This window comes from Rousettus aegyptiacus, unplaced genomic scaffold, assembly GCF_014176215.1.
Source record: "Rousettus aegyptiacus isolate mRouAeg1 unplaced genomic scaffold, mRouAeg1.p scaffold_m13_p_16, whole genome shotgun sequence".
Classification (NCBI taxonomy): Eukaryota; Metazoa; Chordata; class Mammalia; order Chiroptera; family Pteropodidae; genus Rousettus; species Rousettus aegyptiacus.
This window is the reverse complement of record NW_023416291.1, coordinates 34,063,165-34,084,043: the sequence shown is the minus strand read 5'-3', so window position 1 is coordinate 34,084,043 and position 20,879 is coordinate 34,063,165. Positions and strand designations below refer to the sequence as shown.

The 20,879-nt window shown below is 33.8% G+C and overlaps 1 pseudogene; it reads right to left on the bottom strand.

Moving 5' to 3' along the window:
- Positions 1-180: 180 nt before the first annotated feature.
- LOC107515058 lies at positions 181-9,542 on the bottom strand (annotated as a pseudogene).
- Positions 9,543-20,879: the final 11,337 nt, after the last annotated feature.

The window sequence follows — 20,879 nt, the reverse complement described above, 5'->3', positions numbered from 1 at the left end:
TCATTATGATGTACAAAGGATCCCAGGATGCTCTCCCAATTCGGTGAAAGATAAATCAAAAGAAGTGACATTCACATGTGAAGCCTGGAGAGGAATGAAAACCATGAGCCTAAAAAGGAATGTGACCAAGGACACAGTATTCATTTTAAATGTTTGGTTTTGCTGAGTTTTCCAATCACATTAATACCAGACTGTTTTGCTGTTGAGCCTCCCAAGGGCACTCTTAATGTTCCTGTTCCTCAGGCTATAAATGAAGGTGTTCAGCATGGCAGCAACTACAGTGTACATGACTGAGGCCACCACATCCTTTTACTACATCCTGGGGAAGAGCAACAATGCCAATCTGAGGTAAAATTCAATGCCTGTTTCACAGAATAAGCAAACGACTGACAGGTGAGAGCCGCAGGTGGAGAAAGCTCTGTACTTCCCATCTGTTGATGGATCTCTCAGAAACAATTTTATAGTAAGAGACAAAGAGTCCTGAGATAGGGAGAAAACCAGAGATGGTGCCAACAAAATACATGACTATGTTATTGGCGAAGGTGTCAAAGCAGACAAGACAAAGGAATTGAGAGGGATAACAGAAGAAATTAGACAGTTTTATATCTTTGAAGTAGGTAAGTTGTAATACTATCAAATTGTGCAGCTAGGAGTCCAATAGGCTGATGAAAAATAACACCAAAACTAAGAAGCTGCAGAGGTATGTGTTCACGATGACTGAGTAGTGCAGAGGGTGACAGATGGCCACAAACCGATCATAGGTCATTGAAGTCAGAAGCATACTATCCATACATCCAAAAAGGATCCAAAAAGACATCTGAGTCAGGCAGCCTCCATAGGAGATTTTGGATGTCCATCATCATCTTTGGGATGGTGGTAGAGATAAAACAGATGTCAGCCATAGAATGGTTGGAGAGAAAGAAGTACATGGGAATGTGGAGGTGGGAGTCCAAGCTGATGGTCAGGATGATGAGTAGATTCCCCAATATGGCAACCAGGTACATGGACAGGAAGAGCCCAAAGAGCAGAGGCTGAAGTTCCAGATCATCTGAGAGTCCCATAAGGAAGAATTCTGAGACATGTGTTAGATTTCAAGGTTTTATGTAGCTTGGGCATCTTTAGAAAAGGAAAAGAGGGTTAGAAAAAGGAAATAAGTAAATGGGCACACAGAACTGTTTCCATATTTTGGATTCAAGCAATTGACTTGTGAGGTCATACACTCCAGTAACTTGAGCAGTCTTTCTCAGTATGACAAATTCTTTCTTCTTAGAATTGTTCTCTTATTTATTTCTGTGTTATTTACCTCTTTTTATATACACTTAATTTAGAGATACTTGACTGAGGAGTATCAGGGGAACAAGAAAATTAGAGATAACAAATCCATGATCACAGGAAAATATAGAATAAGAATTACCCTTTACTCTTTAAGAAAAAAAAATTTGAATTTAAAGAAAATTAGGAAGTAGCTAAATATACCTTATTTTATTCAAATGGAATGCTAGATAGTCTCTTTATTTAAAATATCTTAATACCATGTACAAGGCAAGACTGTGTAATCTAGATTCTAAATTCAGTTGAATTTCATAATCAGAAAATATTATTATGTGATAGCTATCTTTATGAGTTTTATCACTCTTTGGTTTTGTCTTTCCTCCTTCATAGAAATAATGCTCAAATATGAGGGTTGTCCTTTAAAATTGTTTACTGTATAATTCCTATTTTTGGCCTTAGTGTACTTCAGATTTTGTTATATGTGGTTTAATCAAGTGCACATAATAATACAGCATCAATGACCATAAAGATGGCATTTGTGTGCAGAGAATCTGTTTATGATTAAACAATAATGAAATTTAAGAAATACTTGAAATTTTTTGTCATTTAGGGTTATTTTTATCAATCCCATACAATATTAGTTAAATGTCTGATGAGTGGGACTGTTCTTTGCTTTTCTTGGACTCTATTCTGTAATGGTGTGATAATACTACTTCATCGTTTTTCTTTTTCCAAGCTTTATTGAAGTATGATTAATAAACTAAAATTATATGTGTGTGTATAAAACATGAAAGTCCTTTATTGTACAATGTGATGACTTAATACATACATACACTGTGAAAAGATTACCACAGTCAAGTTAATAATACATCCATTACTTTATATAGTTATTGTGTGTGTGCAAGTATGTGTGTTTGTGTATGTGTGGTAACTCCTAAGATCTACTCACTTAACAGATTTCAAGTATACAATACACCGTTATTAACTATAGTCCCCATGCTGTACCTTAGATCTCCAGAAGTTATTCATCTTATAACTGAATGTTAGTACTCTAACCAACAGCACCCCATTTCCTTCACCCCAGCCCCTTACAACCATAGTTATACTCTCTGATTCTATGAGTTAGACTTTCTTGGATTTCACATAAGTGAGATCATACTAGTCTTTCTGTGACTGACTTCTTTCTGTTAACCTAATATCCTCCAGGTTTATCCATATGGTCTCAAATGGTAGAGTTTCCTTCTTTTTATGGCTGAACAATATTCCATTGTATATATATGTAGATAGATGATAAATAGATAAATAGATGATAGATAGGTGACATATAATAGATGAATTTATAGATGATCAATAGATACATAGATATAGATAACATTTGCTTTATCTAGTCTTCTGTCAACAGATACCATAGTTGTTTCCATATCTTTTCTATTGTGAATAATACTGCAATGAACATGGAAGACCAGATACCTCTTTGAGATACAGATATCATTTTCTTCATATATATACACAGAAATGGGATTGCTGGACATATGGTAGTTCTATATTTTATTTTACATTTTAATTAAACTGATATGGGTGACATTGGTTATTAAAATTATATGTTTCAAGCATACGGTTCAATAATACATCATCTGTATATTGCATTGTGTGTTCACCACCTAAAGTCAAATCTTCCATCACCATTTGTTTGACCCCCATTACCCTTATCTACCTCTCCTCTCCCTCCTTCACCTCTGGTAACCACTATACTGGTGTCTGTGTCTATGAGTTTTCGTTTGTTTGTCTTTTTCATCTGTTGCTTTAGTTTTATATCTCATGTATGAATGAAATCATAAAGTTCTCAATTTTTTCTGTCAAACTTATTTTGCTTAGCATGATAATATCAAGATCCATCTATGTTCTTTTTTTCTAAGGATTGCTTTGGCTATTCAAGGCCTTTCACGGTTTCATACAAATCAGAAGATTTTTTATTCTATTTCTTTAAAAAAATACCATTGGTATTATCATGCTAAGCAAAATGAGTCAGACAGAAAAAGAGAACCATACATTTTCACGTATATGTATAATATAAAACTGAAAGCAACAAATGAAAAAGACAAACAGAGATCATGGACACTAACAACAGTTTAGTGGTTACCAGAGGAAAGGGGGAGAGGAGAGGTAGATAAGAATAAAAAGGGTTGAATGTATGATAATGAAAGGAAATTTAACTTTTGGTAGTGAACACATGATATAATATATATAAAATGTATTATTGAACTATACACTTGAAACCTACTAATTTTATTAACCAATGTCACCCCGATAAATATAATTAAAATGTAAACATACAAAAAATGTCATTGAGATTTGATAGGGATTGCATTAAATTTGTATATTGTTTTGGGTAATATGGCAAAGTTAAAATAATTTTAACTTTGTTCATTGTTCTAATCAATGAACATGGAATATCTTCCATTTCTTTGTTTTCTTTAATTTTTTTAATTTATTTTATTTAATTTGGGTGATACTGATTAATAACATTATATAGGTTTCAAGTATACTATTCCTTAGCACATCATCTATATATTGCATTGTGTGTTCACCACCTAAAGTCAAATCTTCCATCACCATGTATTTGACCCCCTTTACCCTTATCTACCTCCCCACATCCCCTCTTTTTTTCTGGTAACCACTAAACTGCTGTCTGTGTCCATGAGTTTTTGTTTGTTTTGTTCATTTGTTGCTTTCAGTTTTACATCCTACACATGAGTGAAATCATATGGTTCTCAACTTTTTCTGTCTGACTTATTTCACTTAGCATAATATTGTCAAGATCTATCCATGTTGTTGCAAATGGCAGTATTTCATCTTTTATTATGGATGAGTAAAATTCCATTGTATATATGTACCACATCTTTAATTTATTTTAATAATGTCTTATAGTTTCAATATATAGGCCCTTAACACCTTTCGTTAAGTTTATTCTTAGGTATTGTATTCTTCTTGTTGCAATAGCAAAAAGAATTTATCTTTTTTATGAATTTTTTTCTGAAATTTCATCATTAGTGTATAGCAATGCAATGGATTTTTATACATTGATTTTTTATCCTGCAACTTTACTGTATTTGTTTATTGTTTCTAATACTTTTTGGTGGAGTCTTTAGGGTTTTCTACATAAAAAAATATCATGTTGTCTGTAAAAAGTGACAAATTGACTTCTTCATTTCCAATGTGTTTGCCTTTTATTTCTTTGTTTTGACTGATTGTTCTGACTAGGATTTCCAACACTATCTTGAATAACAGTAGTGAAAGCAGGCATCCTTTTTTTGTTCTTGATCTTACAGGAAACGCTTTTAGTTTTTCACAACTAAGTATGATATTAGCTGAGGGGTTGTCACACACGGCCTTTATTCTGTTAAGGTACTTTCCTTGTATGTGTATTTTATTAAGAATTTATGACAGATACCACAGAAATACAAAGGATCATATATGAACACAACAAAAGACTCTATGCCACCAAATTCAGTACCCTAGAAGAAATGGATAAGTTCTTAGAAATCTATAACCTTCCTAGACTGACTCATGAAGAATTAGAAAGTCTAAATAGACCAATCATCAGTGAGAAAGTGAAGCAGTCGTCAAAAACCTCCCAATAAATAAAAGTTCAGCACCAGATGGCTTCATTGATAAAATCTAACTCATTCTATAAGGCCAATATTACCCTAATACTAAAACCTGGTAAGGATAACATACAAAAAGAAAACTATCAACTAATATCTCTGATTAATACAAATGCAAAAATCCTAAACAAAATACTGCAAATTGAATACAACAATACATTAAAAAGATTGTACAACACAATCAAGTAGGCTTCATTCCAGGGGTTAAAGGGTGGTTCAACATGCACAAATTAATCAATGTAATACACCATGGAAACAAAATAAAGAATAAAATCATATGATCATAGCAGTAGATGTAGAAAAAGCATTTGACAAGATATAGCATACATTTATGGTAGTTCTCTTCTACTTGGTAATTTTTAATTTTTTAAGGAACCTCCATACTGTTTCTTACAATGACTATACCAATATTTATTCCCACCAACAGTGCACATGGGTTCCCTTTTCTCCACATCCTTGCTAATGCTTGCCTTTTCTTTTTCATAACTTATTCAATTAGGGATAAATGATATACTAATGTGCTTCGCATTTCCCTGATGGTTAGTTATGTTGAACACCATTTCATTTGTCTATTGGTTTTGTTTTTCTGGTCATAAACCCTCCTATTTACAGTTGAGTTTAGCACCAAGGGAGGTCCCACAGTCAGTTTTTTTAATTAAATTTGTTGGGGTAACATTGTTTAATACAATTATATAATTTTGGGGTGTCCATTATAATTTGACATCTGTATATTCTGTTGTGTGTTTATCACTCAAAGTCCAGTTTTCTTCAGCTACCATATATTTGATCCCCTTTATCCACTTCACCTTCCCCCATAGCCCCACATATTTGACCCCCTTTATCCCATCTACCTCCCCTCTCCTCCCCCACCTCCTGCCCTCTGGTAACCACTAGCATATATTCCATGTCCATCAGTCTCTGTTTGTTTGCCCTGTTCCTTTGTTGCTTTCAGGTTTATATCATGTGATTTTCAACTTTTTCTATCTGGCTTATTTTGCTTAACATGATTATCTTGAGTTCCATCCATGTTGTCACAAATGGCTGTATTTCATCTCTTCTTATGGCTGAGTACTATTCCATTGTATATATGTACTACAGCTTCTTTAGCCAATCATCTATCATAAGATACTTTGGCTGCTTCCATATTCTGGCCACTGTGAATAATGCTGCTATGAACATTGATGTGCAGATATCTTTATGATATAATTTTTTAAGTCTTTGAGGTAAATACCTAGTAGAGGGATTGCCCCACAGCCAGTTTTAAGACCCAGACTCCTTTTCTAGCTAATATATTTTCATGTCAATCCTTTATGATGCATGGATTGCAATTCTCTTAATTACATGAAGGTAATTCAGATTCATTATTTTGGCAGTTCACACTATGATCTGAGGAAAAAAGCAAATAGAACAATGTAAATGCACTTGGACTGTTTCCTCATCTTTAAAATTAAGATAATAATTGAACCTACTATATAGGATTATTGTAAGAAAACTTTTTTAAAAAATAATTTAAATTGATTAAATCAGTGACTCACCTTTTCAGTTGATTGACATATTTGCCTACAGTTATTTTGACCTCAGCCAAAAGCCAATTTATTCAGCATCTCTAAGTATGGTGTTCTTAGTCATCCTATGTGCAGTCATGACTGAGAAACACTTCCTTAGAATACTGCCCAATGCTTAGGTAATGCTCCATTAATATTACCTATTATTACTATCATCCATATCCACCTCCTATGTTAAAAATATAAACATTTAATAATATTGGCTTAAAATCTCATATTATATAGAGATATGAACATTATCTATAAAATGTGACTTTCCTTGGTATCTTAATTTCATCCCAGTTCTTTACAGAACCACCCCCTAAAAGTAAATAGTCTCGCAAATTTGGTGCACATGTTTTCTTGTCAATGTTTCCATAACATATTTATTTTTGTAGTTATAAACAGTTTTCTTAAAAACTTACCTAGACTGTGTACTGCACTCATTGCCTCTGAAATGTACTTGTTTACCATGAAGTTGTGTTTGAGTCTCTTTTTGAAGTACATATGTCAATTTCAAACATTTTATTGATGCACATCATTATATGAGAAAAGACTTCATGTTATTCAGTTTACAAATTTATATTTATATAGTTTATATATCTAACAAATGTAAAAAATATATTTAATACATTTATACTTTAACATATTTTATTTCTATATTACATGTTTATCTTATACTACATATTTTATATTTATATTATTATTTGTATCACTTTCTCTTTACAACCATCCAATGAAAATTTTTACACCTCCCTCCAAGCGAGAATTTGTATTGATATGAATGGTGATTAGCTGTTCAACTTCTAACAATCAGTACATATTCAATTTTACTAATATGTAATTCACAGTATTTATTGTCTCAATATAATAATCATCCTATACCAACTACATCCTCTTATTATATATTCCATGATGAATCCACATGAAATTTTCATCTTCTGTAGGAAATATTTTCAATCTTGAATTTCAAAACTAGACTGTAAAATGCATGAGTATTTATAGAAAACTCTATAATCTACAATGTCAGTGACATTAAGGCCCCTGTAAACCACTGGCTCATTTTTATGAATCACAGGTGAATTCACTGAACCAAAAGAGGATGAATCAATTCTTCTATTTCCATTTCTCACCCAGGACCAAAGTAGATTCTAAAAGAACTACTTATTAGGTAAAGTGGAGGTGACAGAGCCATGGTGCAAAAACAAGGACATCAATGTTTGAGTCCTGACTCTTTCACCCTATATATGTGGACTGTATGTAAATTTCTGAATCTCTCTGTGTTTGTGTTCCCTCTTGGAAATGGTGAATCTAACAGCCGTCTCTTGAATGTGTGTGGCATCTAAGGGAACTTTGGACCTTAAGAAATATTAGATCATTTTTTAAATAAAAAATTTCAATCACTATTAGAATAATGTATTTAGTAATGAAACACAATTCCAAAAATTTGAATGACATTGTATAGATTATCTGGTAGAAAGGTTGAAGCCTTTCCTATCAGAAGGCACTAGAGCATGGCATGACACAAAATTGTACAATGGGTCTCAGCTTTCTTTTCTTCCCCTTTCTTTTCTGCCTCATTTTTTCATATTTACAAAAACGCTATGCAATGGATTTTCAATAATTGAATACTATAGATGCTGTTAAATGGGAAATAATAGGTCCGTTAAAAAGTCCATGGCATAGACAGAAATAAGCACTATTTTATCTTGTCTCTAGTCCTATAGGGCATCCCTGAAATGGATAATAAGAGAATATTGCCCACTTTGTTTCTATAAACAATGGAGAGGTCTACTCAATATTTAACTAAGATTTTTTGGTTTTGATGATTCCTCTGTGCCAACAAATTAAAGACTTGGGGGGAGGGTAAACCAGAAATAAATGAGATTCAGTCATTTCCTTCCATATGGCAAGGAGGTACTTGCATAAACAAAATTAAAATGTCATTAATAATAAAATACCTAAAATTTCCTTTTCCTTTATTTTATGCATCCATCACATATTTATTGCATAGAGGGCGTCTATTATTTGTTTAATCCTTATTCAGTGAAGCTGTATCAACTAGGAATCAATTCAGGTGACAATCCCAAATCTCAGAGCTACTAAGAACTTATCCAACAACACACTTAAAATAAGTATAGAAGAGAGGATTCAAAACTAGTCAGTCTCTGAGTCTTGTGCGCTAAACTTTATTGTATCAAAACTTTCTGAAAGTTTTAAGTAGAGGTACAAAGATTTTAAACTGTTTCCAGTAACTTTAGTAGGAATGGACCCCAAGACTCTGACTTTGTCTCCTTTTGAAATTGAGTAGATCATAATAATGAAGGAAGAAGTGGACAGTTGAAGTGAAATCCAGGAGCGAGAGCAAGAGAGAGATCTGTGCTAAATTATTCTGTGCCAATTCTTTCTATGACCTTTGTCTGTGATCTCAGCCACACTGCCTATAGTTGATGCAGCAAATGCTATCCACTGGCCAGATACCCAGTGTCTGGAACCAGACTGCCCAGATTCAAAACTGGCTCAACTCTTTCTAACTCAAGACCTGGTACAAGTTACAAAAAATGCTATGCCCCTTTCTTTTTGTGTAAAATAATAATAATGTATGTACTTATAATTTGGGAGAGGTTCTGTAGACAAAATCAAACAAAAATACATAAAATGCATACCCCAGAGCCTGGCACTTAGGAAGTCCTCAATAAAAGTACATGATGTTATGGTTAATGTAATCCTTGTTATCACTATCTTCATAATCATTTTGGAGTGCTTAGGGGAAAGTTTAGAGAGACCTATTTTCTGCTTTGAAGGGAGAGATGCCAACCAGAGCCAGACCAATGAGGGTGGAAGAAAAACTGTGAATGAGAGTGCTCACAACAAAACTAGAACCAGGAACACAAACTCCATAGGGCTCTGATCTGAAATTTTGTATAGTGGTACCCTTTATTTCTCTATCCTAACTGTCATGTCTGTCTTGTTGAGAAGAAATAATGCTCTCAATAGTCCCTCCTCCAATCATCATCTCCCACAGCACTTACTGGGCTGGGCTGCATCTCTGCTGGAGCATGACCAAGGAGTACTGACCTGCTTTTCCTCTCCTGTCTTGTGTGGATGAAGGCTCAAGGTTCCTCCTGAAGACTGGCAGGAAGAGAGACTCAGGCTGGGGCCTTCTGATGCAGATGCTCACAAAGGGAAGAGACTCATATGTGAAGCCACTATAGTAGAACTATCAATCTAAATGGCTGGAAGCACCAGCCAATTACTTACAATGGCATGACCTTGGGGCTCAATGCACAAATCTTACAATTAGCCAGTTGTTCCACGTTGTTCTAATCTCTGGAGACTTGCTAATATTAATGAAAGATAACAAGAAAAAAGTGAATGTCCTTGGAGAATCTTGGTCCTTTCTCTCCTGAGAAACAAGTTCACCTCTTCTAACTTCTTACTTTCAAGTTGCAGGATCTTAACAGAAATTCAGACTTTTTCAATTTAACCACTCAATGTGTGATTTTGACATCTGTAAGTCCAGTCCACTAATCATGAAATCTATGCAGAATTTGGTCTTCTTTTTTATTTTATTAAATTTATTGGGGTAACATTAATAAAATCATATAGGTTTCAAGTTTACAATTCAATATAACACATCATATGTATATTGTATTTTCTGTTCACCACTCAGTTAAATTTCCTTTTGTCACAAAATATTTGACCCCCTTTATCCTTATCTACCTCCCCTTCCTTTCCCTCTGGTGACCACTAAACTGTTGTCCATGTCCATGAGTTTTTTGTTTGTCTTGTTCATTTGTTGTTTTCCATTTTATATCTCACATGAGTGAAATCATATGGGTCTCAACTTTTTCTGACTTATTTTGCTTAGCATGATAATTTCAAGATCCATCTACATTGTTGTAGATGGCATTGTTTCATCTTTTTTACAGCTGAGTAATATTCCATTGTGTATATGTATCACGTCTTTATCCAATCATCTATCAAAGGACACTTCAGTTATTTCCATGTCTTGGCCACCATGAATAATGCTGCAATACACATCAAGTTGCATATATCTTTATAGATAAATGTTTTCAAATTTGGGAGATAGATACCCAAAAAAGAGGTGGCTGGGCCATATATTAATTCTATTCTTAGTTTTTTGAGAAACTGCCATACCATTTCCATAGTAACTATACCAATTTACATTCCCACCAGCAGTGTATGAAGGTTCCTTTTTCCCACAATCTCTCCAATACTTGTTATTACTTGTCCTGTGATACCATTTCCACTTTACCAATTAATACTTGTCTCTAAGGATAACTTCTTATTTTCATTTCCTGAGACCTTATTTCAGCTGGCATATTATATCTTGGATTTTCTCACAGGGGAAAGCCGGCAAAAAAAAAAATTCAGGTCAGCCATAAATGACAACATGGACACATGAGAAAGCATTCTTTTTTTATTTTTATTTTTTATTTTTTATTTTTTTGGCTAATTTAAATGAACCTTCAGTTCTAATTTTTTTTTCTCTAATTATATTGCTATATTAAAATACTATTAATTTTTACATATTATTTGACAACTGATGTTTAACTACTTTAGGGGGCCTCTCAGAAGGTTGTAATCCAGTTGTTGACCAGGGCTGAAGTCTTCTCAGAATTCATGTGTTTGCAGGCAATTGGCTAGAGAATTCTCAGTTCCTTGATACCTGGGCCTCTTGATGGGGCAGCTTGCCACATGGTAGTTGGGTTATATCTACGTGGAGAGCTAGAGAAGAGCAGCAAGAAGAAAGCCAGATTTCCCCACCCCCCTCAATTCCCAGAAGTGACTTCCCATTATTTCTTGCACATTTTTGTTGTTAGAAGAAAGTCCCTTGTCTAGTTCATACTCAGTGGGAAGGAAACACACAAGAACATGAAAATAAGGGTTTCGTGATCATTGGGAGCATCTCAGATACTGCCTCATCCCCTATAAGGTCTTTATACTCAGGCTGTTCAAGACTCAGATCTAGAGAGTTTGGAGAAACATGGTGGAGTGAGAGATGTCCCCAGATCTCTCCTCTTGAAACAATAAGCTGAATATCTAAAACACAACAAAAAACAACCAAACTGCACACCAACTCATCTGAGTGTGGGATCTGTGCATAAGAGCTACAACATGTCAGAACCCCCGGATGTCGGACTGTGGACTGGAAGAAATGAAGAAGCTGCCTCTTGCAGCCAGAGCTCCCTGTAGGACGAGGGGGAGGGAAGAAAGTGCATCGAGTTCCCTGAACAGCCTTGCCTTGGAGTGCTGTGAGCTTCATGCTGCCAGCAGCTGGGCCCATTCATCAAGGCAGAAAGCAGAGAAGCAGAACGACAGAGAAACAACTGTTGATTTTTACTAGCCCCAATTGCAAAACTGAGGCTGAGCTACAACCCCTAGCCCCCAACCCAAAGGGACCTTCCCCCCATATCCTCCAAGACCGAACACTGTGGAGCCCAGGGAACATTACTGAGCAAACATTACTAAAACTATTGCTAACACTGACAGGGACTGAGACTGAGAGTAGTGATCGTGATTAAACATCTAGAAGGAAAAAAAGGCATATGAAAGCTTTATATAAAGCAAGGATACAAGAGGCTTAGATGCAAACTACTGGAAAATGAAAGAAAAGCTCCTTCTTTGTAACAGGCTAAAGAGAGACCTTTATCTAATAAATTTTCTTTCTGGGGGAAAAAAGCAGAACACACATCCATTAATGACCAGACAAAGAAATAGTCCATTAAACACCATGAACAACCAAGGCAATAAGGCATCTCAGAAAGAAAGAGAAAAATCTCCATAAAATGAGCTTACAGACATAGAATATGCAACTTAAATGACAGAGAATTCAGGATGGTACTTCTGAAAAAACTCAGTGAATTCTAAAACAAGTCATATCAACAATTTCAGGAATTGAAAAAACAACTAGATGAGCAGAGCAAGGAGATTGAAACCCTCAAGAAGAACAGAACAGATCTTCTGGAGATAAAAAAATAAAAATAAAAATAAAAATAAAAATAAAATAAAACACTACAAGAGTTGAAAAATGAAATAGCAAGCTTGGGAAATAGAGTTGACCAAATGGAGGAAAGGATAAGTGATATCAAAGATAGAAATCTAGAAATGCATCAGAAAGAAGAGAGAAAATGAAGAATGAAAAATAATAAAAGAGAAATACAAGAACTAGCTATCATCGGGAGAGGAAACATAAGAATAATGGGCATTGTCAAAGGTGAGAAAAATGAGCAGGGACTAAAAAGCATTTTCAGACAAATAATGGATGAGAATTTCACAGATCTAAGGAATGAGCTGGAGCTTGGAATTCAAGAAGCCAACAGAACACCCAATTAACTCAACTCAAAAAGGCCTTCACCAAGACACATTGTATTAAAGTTATCAAAAATCGGTGACAAAGAATTCTCAGGTCAGCCAAGGAGAAGAAAACGGTAATTTATAAAGGAAAACCCATTAGATTATCCTCGGACTTCTCAGCGCAGACCATACAAGCCAGAAAAGAATGGAATCAAATATTTAAACTATTAAGTGAAAGGAACTACCAGCCTAAAATAATGTATCCAGCTAAGCTCTCTTTTAGATATGAAGGGGAAATTAAGACCTTTCCAGATATACACAAACCTAGGGAATTCTTCACTACGAGGCCTGCACTATGGAAAATACTGAAAGTCAGCTCTCCCAGGACAAAATGACAAAAAAAAAAAATAGTAATAATAATTAGGAGTAAGGTAACTATCAGGCAAATAGAAGCAGAGCATTATAAGCTTAAATAATAAAATAATACCTATAGCAAGATAGTAATAAAAGTTCAGCATACATAGGGACAAATCGAGATAACAATGACTATAAAGGGGGGGATTTAAAGATTCAAATTCACAAATGGAAATGGAGACAAGGCACACATAGAAGAAAATGCACGCCTGTATACATACATATATATATATATATATCCTCTTCATATTCATAATGGTAACCACACACCAAAGACTCAGAACTGAAGTATATAACATAAAACAAAAAGGATCAGAGGCTAAACCCACAAACACCAACCAAAATAAAGAAAACAGAAACACAAGGACAAGGAAGAATGGAAATGCTATGCTATTATAAAGCAAAAGATAAAATGGCCATATGAAGACCTCATATTTTAATAATCACCCTAAATGTAAAATAATTGAACTCACCAATAAAAAGGCACAGAGTTGCAGATTGGATCAAAAAACAAAACCCAACCATATGCTGCTTCCTGGAGACACATCTCAGCTCCAAAGACAAATATAGACTCAAAGTGAAAGGGGGGAAACAATATTTCAAGCAAATGGCATTCACAGAAAAGTGGAAGTAGTGGAACTAAGATCAGATGAAATAGACTTCAAAACAAAAAAGGTAAAGAAAGTTACTGAGGAACACTTCATAAAGATGAAAGGAATCATGCATTAAGAAGACATAACACTTATTAACGTCTATGCTCCCAATCAGGGAGCCCCAAAATATGTAAAGTAATTACTAACAGAACTAAAGGGAGAAACAGACCAAAACACTATCGTACTACGAAACCTAAATATCTCACTGCCAGATATGGACAGTTCATTCAAACAGAAAATCAGTTCGGAAATAACATCTTAAATGACACATTCGACCAACTAGACATAATTAACATATACAGAGCCTTCCATCCCAAAACAACTGCTTATACATTCTTCCCTACCACACATAGAACATTCTCAAGAATCAACCACATACTGGGACACAGAAAAAATTCAACAAATATAAGAGAGTTGAAATCATACCAACCATATTCTCTCATCAAATGCTGTGAAACTAGAGATCAACTGTAGAAAGAAATCAGGAAGAACAACAAATACATGGAGATTAAACAACATGCCACTGAAGAATAACTGGAAAGAAATAAAAAGAGAGATTAAGGGACACATAGAAACAAATGATAATGATTGTACAACATATCAAAACTTTTGGGATATGGCAAAAGCAGTCGTAAGAGTAAAGTTCATATCATTTCAGGCCTATCTCCACAAACAAGAACAAGCCCAAATAAATAACCTAACACTTCATCTTTAAAAACTAGAAAAGGAAGAACGAATGAAGCCTAAAGTCAGCAGAAGAAAAGAAATCATCAAAATTAGAGCAGAAATAAATGAAATTGAAAACAAACAAACAAACAAAAAAGATAGAAAAAGTAAATACAACAATATAACAAGGAGCTGGTTCTTTGAGAAGGTTAATAAAATTGACAACCCCCTGGTTAGACTAACTAGAGAGAGAGAGACAGAGAGAGAGACAGAGAGAGAAAGAGAGAGAGAGAGAGAGAGAACACAAACAAAATCAGGAATGAAAGAGGGGAAACTACAACTGATATCACAGAAATACAAAGAATCATACAAGAATACTATGAAAAAGTATATAACACCAAATTTAATAACCTAAAAGAAATGGATCAATACTTGGAAAAATACAACCTTCCTAGACTAATTCAAGAAAAACTGGAAAGTCTAAATAGACCTATCAGCAGTATTGAAATTGAAACAATCATCAAAAACCTACCAAAAGTAAAGGTCCAGGACCAGATGGCTTCACTAGTGAATTCTACCAAACATTTTAAAAAGATTAATACCTATTCTCCTCAAATTCTTCCAAAAAATCAAAGAGGAAGCAATACTTCCCGACTCATTTTATGAGGCCAATATTACCCTGATACTAAAACCTGGTAAAAATAACACACACACACACACACACACACACACACACACACACACACACAAAGAAAACTACAGACAAATATCTCTCATGAACACAGAATCAAAAATCCTAAGTAGGATGCCAGCGAACTGAATACAGCAACCTATTAAAAAGATTATACACCATGATCAAGTGGGCTTCATCCCAGAGACATGGGGATGGTTCAACATATGCAAATAGATTAATGTGATACATCACATAATCGAATTAAAAAATAAGAATCATATGATCATATCAATAGATACAGAAAAAAACATTTGACAAGATACAGCATCCATTTATAATCAAAATACTTAATAAAATAGGTATAGAAGGAAAGTACCTTAACATAATAAAGGCCATCTATGACAAACTCTCAGCCAACATTATATTTAATGGTGAAAACCTAAAAACCTTCCCTCTAAGATCAGGAACAAGGCAAGGCTGTCCACTATCGCCACTGTTATTCAATATAACATTGGAAGTCCTAGCAAGTGCAATCAGATAAGAGAATGATAAAAAAAAGGCATCCAAATAAGAAATGAAGAGGTTGAACTGTGGATGACATGATTCTCTATATAGAAAACCCTAAAGACTCCACAAGAGCACTTCTAGAAACAATAAACAAATACAGTAAAGTTTCTGTATACAAAATCAACATTCAAAAATCCACAGCTTTCCTATACTCTAATAATGAAGTGTTAGAAAAAGAAATGGAAAACATAATTCCTTTTGCAATTGCAACTAAAAGAATAAAATACCTAGAAATAAATTTAATGAAACATGTAAAGAACCTATGAAAACTACAAGACCCTATTTAAAAAAAAATCAAAGATAGATATACCACTTAGAAAAAATTAAGGATAAAAATAATATGATCATATTAATAGATGTAAAAAAAGCATTTGAGAAAATTTAGTATCCATTTAGGATAAAAAATATTCTCAGTAAAGTGGGACTAGAGGAAATATACCTCAACATAACAAAAGCCATGTACGACAAACCCAGAGCTAGCATCATACTGAATTGTGAAAAACTAAAAGTGTTTTCCTTAAGACCAAGAACAAAACAAGAATATCCACTTTCACCACTTTTATTCAACATAGTATTGGAACTCCTAATCACAGAAACCACACAAGAAAAAATAAAAGTAAAAGGCTTCCAAATTGGAAAGAAGTAAAACTGTCATTATTTGCATATGACAGGATACTATACAGAGAGAACCCTAAAGACTTCACCAAAAAAATTATTAGAATAAGTTAATTCAGTAGAGTAGCAGGATACAAAATTAATATTCAGAAATCAGTTGCATTGTTGTACACCAATTATTAACTATCAGAAAGAGAAATCAAGAATATAATCCCATTTCCAATAGCATCAAAAAATAAATAAAATAACATAGAAATAAATTTAACCGAGGTAAAAGACTTGTATTCAAAAAATTATAAGATGCCGAAGAAAAAAACTAAAGAAGATACAAATAAATGGAAGAATAAAACATGCTTGTGGATAGGAAGAACTAACATCATTAAAATGTCCATCCTACCCGAACCAATCTATAGGTCCAACGCAATCCCTATCAAAATACCAATGGCAAGTTTCACAGAACTAAAATAACTATAACATTTATATGGAACCACAAGAGACCCTGAATAACAATATTGAGAAAGAACAAAGTTTAAGGTTATTATGCTACCTGATATGAAACTATACTACAAAGCTATAGTAATCAAAACAGCATGGTACTGGCACAAAACCAGACACACAGATCAATGGAACAGAATAGACAGCCCAGAAATATACCCACATCTATATAGTCAATTAATCTATGACAAAAAGGACAAGACTATACAAAGAGTAAAGACAGTCTACTCAATAAGTGCTTTTGAGAAAACTGAACAGATACATGCAAAAAAAAAAATGGAACTAGACCAACTTCTTACTCCATATACAAGAATAAATTCAAAATAGATTAAAAACTTAAATATAAGACCGAAAACCATGAAACTCTTAGAAGAAAACATAGGCAGTAAACTCTCTGACATTGTTCTTAGAAGTACTGTTTCTGAAACAAAAGGGAAATTTTTTTAATGAGGCTACATCAAACTAAAGAGGTTTTGCACAGTGAAGGAAATCATTACCAGTACAAAAAGACAACCTACTGAATGGGAGAAGATATTCACTAAAAATATATCTGATAAGGGATTAATACTCAAAATTTATAAAGAACTCATACAACTTAGCACTCCAAAAAGCAAACAATCTGATTTTTAAAATGGGCAGAGGACACAGTGATGGTCAATAGACATGAAAAGATGCTCAATGTCACTAATTATCTGAGAAATGCAAATTAAAACCACAGCGAAGTATCACCTCACACCTGTCAAAGTGGTTGTCATCAATAAATCAAAAAGCAACATATGTTAGCGACGATGGCAAGGATGTGGAGAACCCTTGTGTATTGTTGGTGGGATTGCAAATTAAATTGGTGTAGCCACTATGGAAGACAGGATAGAGGTTCCTCAGAAAATTAAAAATAGATCTACCTTATGACTCATCAATTCCCTTTCTGGGTATTTATCAAAAGAAGTCTAAAACACTAATTCAAAAAGACATATGCATCCCTACGTTCACTGCAGCATTATTTACAATAGCCAAGATAAGGAACCTAAGTGCCCATCAATAAATGACTGAACAAAGATGTGGTACATATTTACAATGGAATATTACTCTGCCATAAAAAAAATATATGAAATCTTGCCATTTGTGATGCATGGACCTAGAGGGTATTATGCTAACTGAAATGAGTCAAAGACAAATACTACACAATTTCAATTATATGTGGAATTTAAAGAACAAAATATGAACAAACAAAACAGTGACAGTCTCATAGAGAAAACAAACTGCCAGAAGAGAGGGTGTAGGAGGGCTGGGTGAAAAAGATGAAGGGATTTAGAAGTTACAAAGTAGTCATAGAGTGTAAAGTACAGCATAGGGAATATAGTATTATTGTAATAACTGTGTGTGGTGTCAGGTGTGTACTAGACTAATTGGGGGATCACTTTGTAAATTATATAATGCCTAACCAGTATGTTGTACACCTGAAACTAATTTAAAATAATATTAAATGACAACTGTAATTGAAAAATAAAAAATAAAAGTCTTTTAATGCAATATTCTTCAGCCATAAAAAGGGGAATGCTCTCATATACTACAACGTGGATGAAATTTGAGAACATTATGCTAAGTAAATGTCACAAAAGTACTGCATGATTTCACGTATATGAGGTATCTAATCAACTCAGAAATAGAAAGAATGATAGTTACCAGAGGTTGAGGGAAGTTGAAGAGTCGTTAGGTTTACAAAGGTTCAGTCACGAAGCATGAAGCAGGTGAGTTCTAGGGACTTGTTGCACAATGTGCAACATCCTTGTACTGTACACGTGGACATTTTGGGGTGAGTAAATTTTGCATTTTGTTTGTTTTTTCTTTGATTTTGTTGTTGGGTGTTTTTTGTGGGGGAGTTGTTTTTTGTTTTTGTTTTGTTTTGAAACGCTAATAACTCAAAACAAGGGAAAACAAGATAGAATAAAATGAGAGGCTTACTGCAGGAAGATGTTCATCTTGAAGCAATCAATTTGTAAAATTAAAATTTGGAATTATTTTAAAGTTTTGTATAAAGGAAGGTATATAACAGAAAAAGGATTTGTGAGTGTGTGGCATATGATAAATGTTTAACAAATGCTAACTATCACAAATTACTATCCGGAAGCGTACTTGGAGTTAGATATCGGAGTTACTCTCTTGAATAATAACATGAAGCCAGACAGATTTAACCTCTTACAAGCTGTGTGACTTTGGGAAAGCTATTCCTCTGCCTCTTTTTCCCCATCTATAAAATGTGGATAATGACAGCATCTATCTGAGAGTCTCTCGTGAAAAGTAAATGCATTAAATATAAAGTGCTTCAGATAGGTCCTGACAAGAATAATCACTCAATAAACCTTAGCTGTTTTGGTCAAATCAAACTATCAATATCTGTATAATAACAATGTGCCTTATGTTTTCAAAGATATAGCAATCTTGGTTTCTCATACTTTATTGACTGGATCCTCTCCTCTTTTAACACTCCTTCCATACTATAGGGGCCCCATATGATGTGGATGGTTAAAAAGATATCTAGCGCTTGCCTCAAAGATGCCATTAACTATGAAATACTTATAGTATTATTATACTTAATGGTGAAATAGATAAATAGAAGATCAGAAACAAGGCAAAGATTTTTTCATCATTTCTATTCATTACTATAAAGTAATGGGGCAAGAAAAATAAAAGATTAAGTTTAGAATTCAAGTAAGACTTTCTTTTATTGGTATTGACATGATTGCATACACAGAAAATCCAAAATAATCCATAAGTATTTAAATAATTGAATGAAAAAAATGTCGCTGGTTAAAAGATTAATGTACAAAAAGAAATTGTGATTCTATGTGGTAGCCCAAAAAATTGAAAAATAAAAATATTTACAAAGCAAAACATATTACATACCCAGAAACAAATTTTAAAAAGTTATTCAAGACCTCTATAATTAAAACTATAAAACACTGTTAAGAGAAATTAAAGACTGAGGTAAATGGACAACTATATTATGTTCATCAATTGGAAGACTCAATATTGTAAACATGTCAATTTTATTCAGGTTATTCTATACATTCAATGCATAATCCTAGATTTGTAAAAATAAATAAGATTCTAAAATATAGAAACAAACGGTGAATAGAAAAGGCAAGACAATATTAAAGAATTAAAAAGTTGGAAGGCTCGCATTACCCGATTTCCAAAAATACTACAAAACAACATAAAGATTGAGAAGCAATCTTTTGTAATCTCGAGACATGTTAACAGATAGCATCTACCCTTTCAGGAAAAATGTCCAGAACCACTTAGCTCTGGCTGAGTTCCCAAATTTCGGTTACTTCCTACTGAAAAACCAGCGTACGCATAGCATGCTAGCTGGCATTATTACCTTTATTTCTAGATCCCACCTACCCACTGATGTCTCCTCCCCTCCCTATATACGTCACAACTGTCAGGACTCTATAATTCATTTGGTGCAGATTCTACTCTGGTTTCTGGATGAGAACTGGAGCCAGTCCTAAAGAAATCAGAGTATTACATTCCCATGGATAACAGTGAGCAAGTGAGTCAATCAAATTCAATTGCAATAATCATATTGGAATTGCCATAAGAGACCATAATTCTCTTCTTCCTGAGAATTCAACCTGGAAAGAAAGCTACTTGAATCTTCTGAGTCCCATGATGAAGAGAGACAGCCTGCCAGAAAGAACAACTAATGCAGAAATATGTATAGCCAAGATATTGAAATTGAATTCATTCAAACAGTATCTTTTTAGCCATTCTTGAGGCTAGTTATACTCAAGGACTTTTCAGTAATTAATAAATTCCCTTTATACCTAACAAATATGAAAAGAGTAAAAAGACAAGCCTGAGGCTGGGAAAAGTTATCTGCAATATATGTATATATGATATACATAACATATATATAATATATAATACACAGTATACATATGTATGCATATATATACAACTATAGAGATATACATACAATAAAGGACAA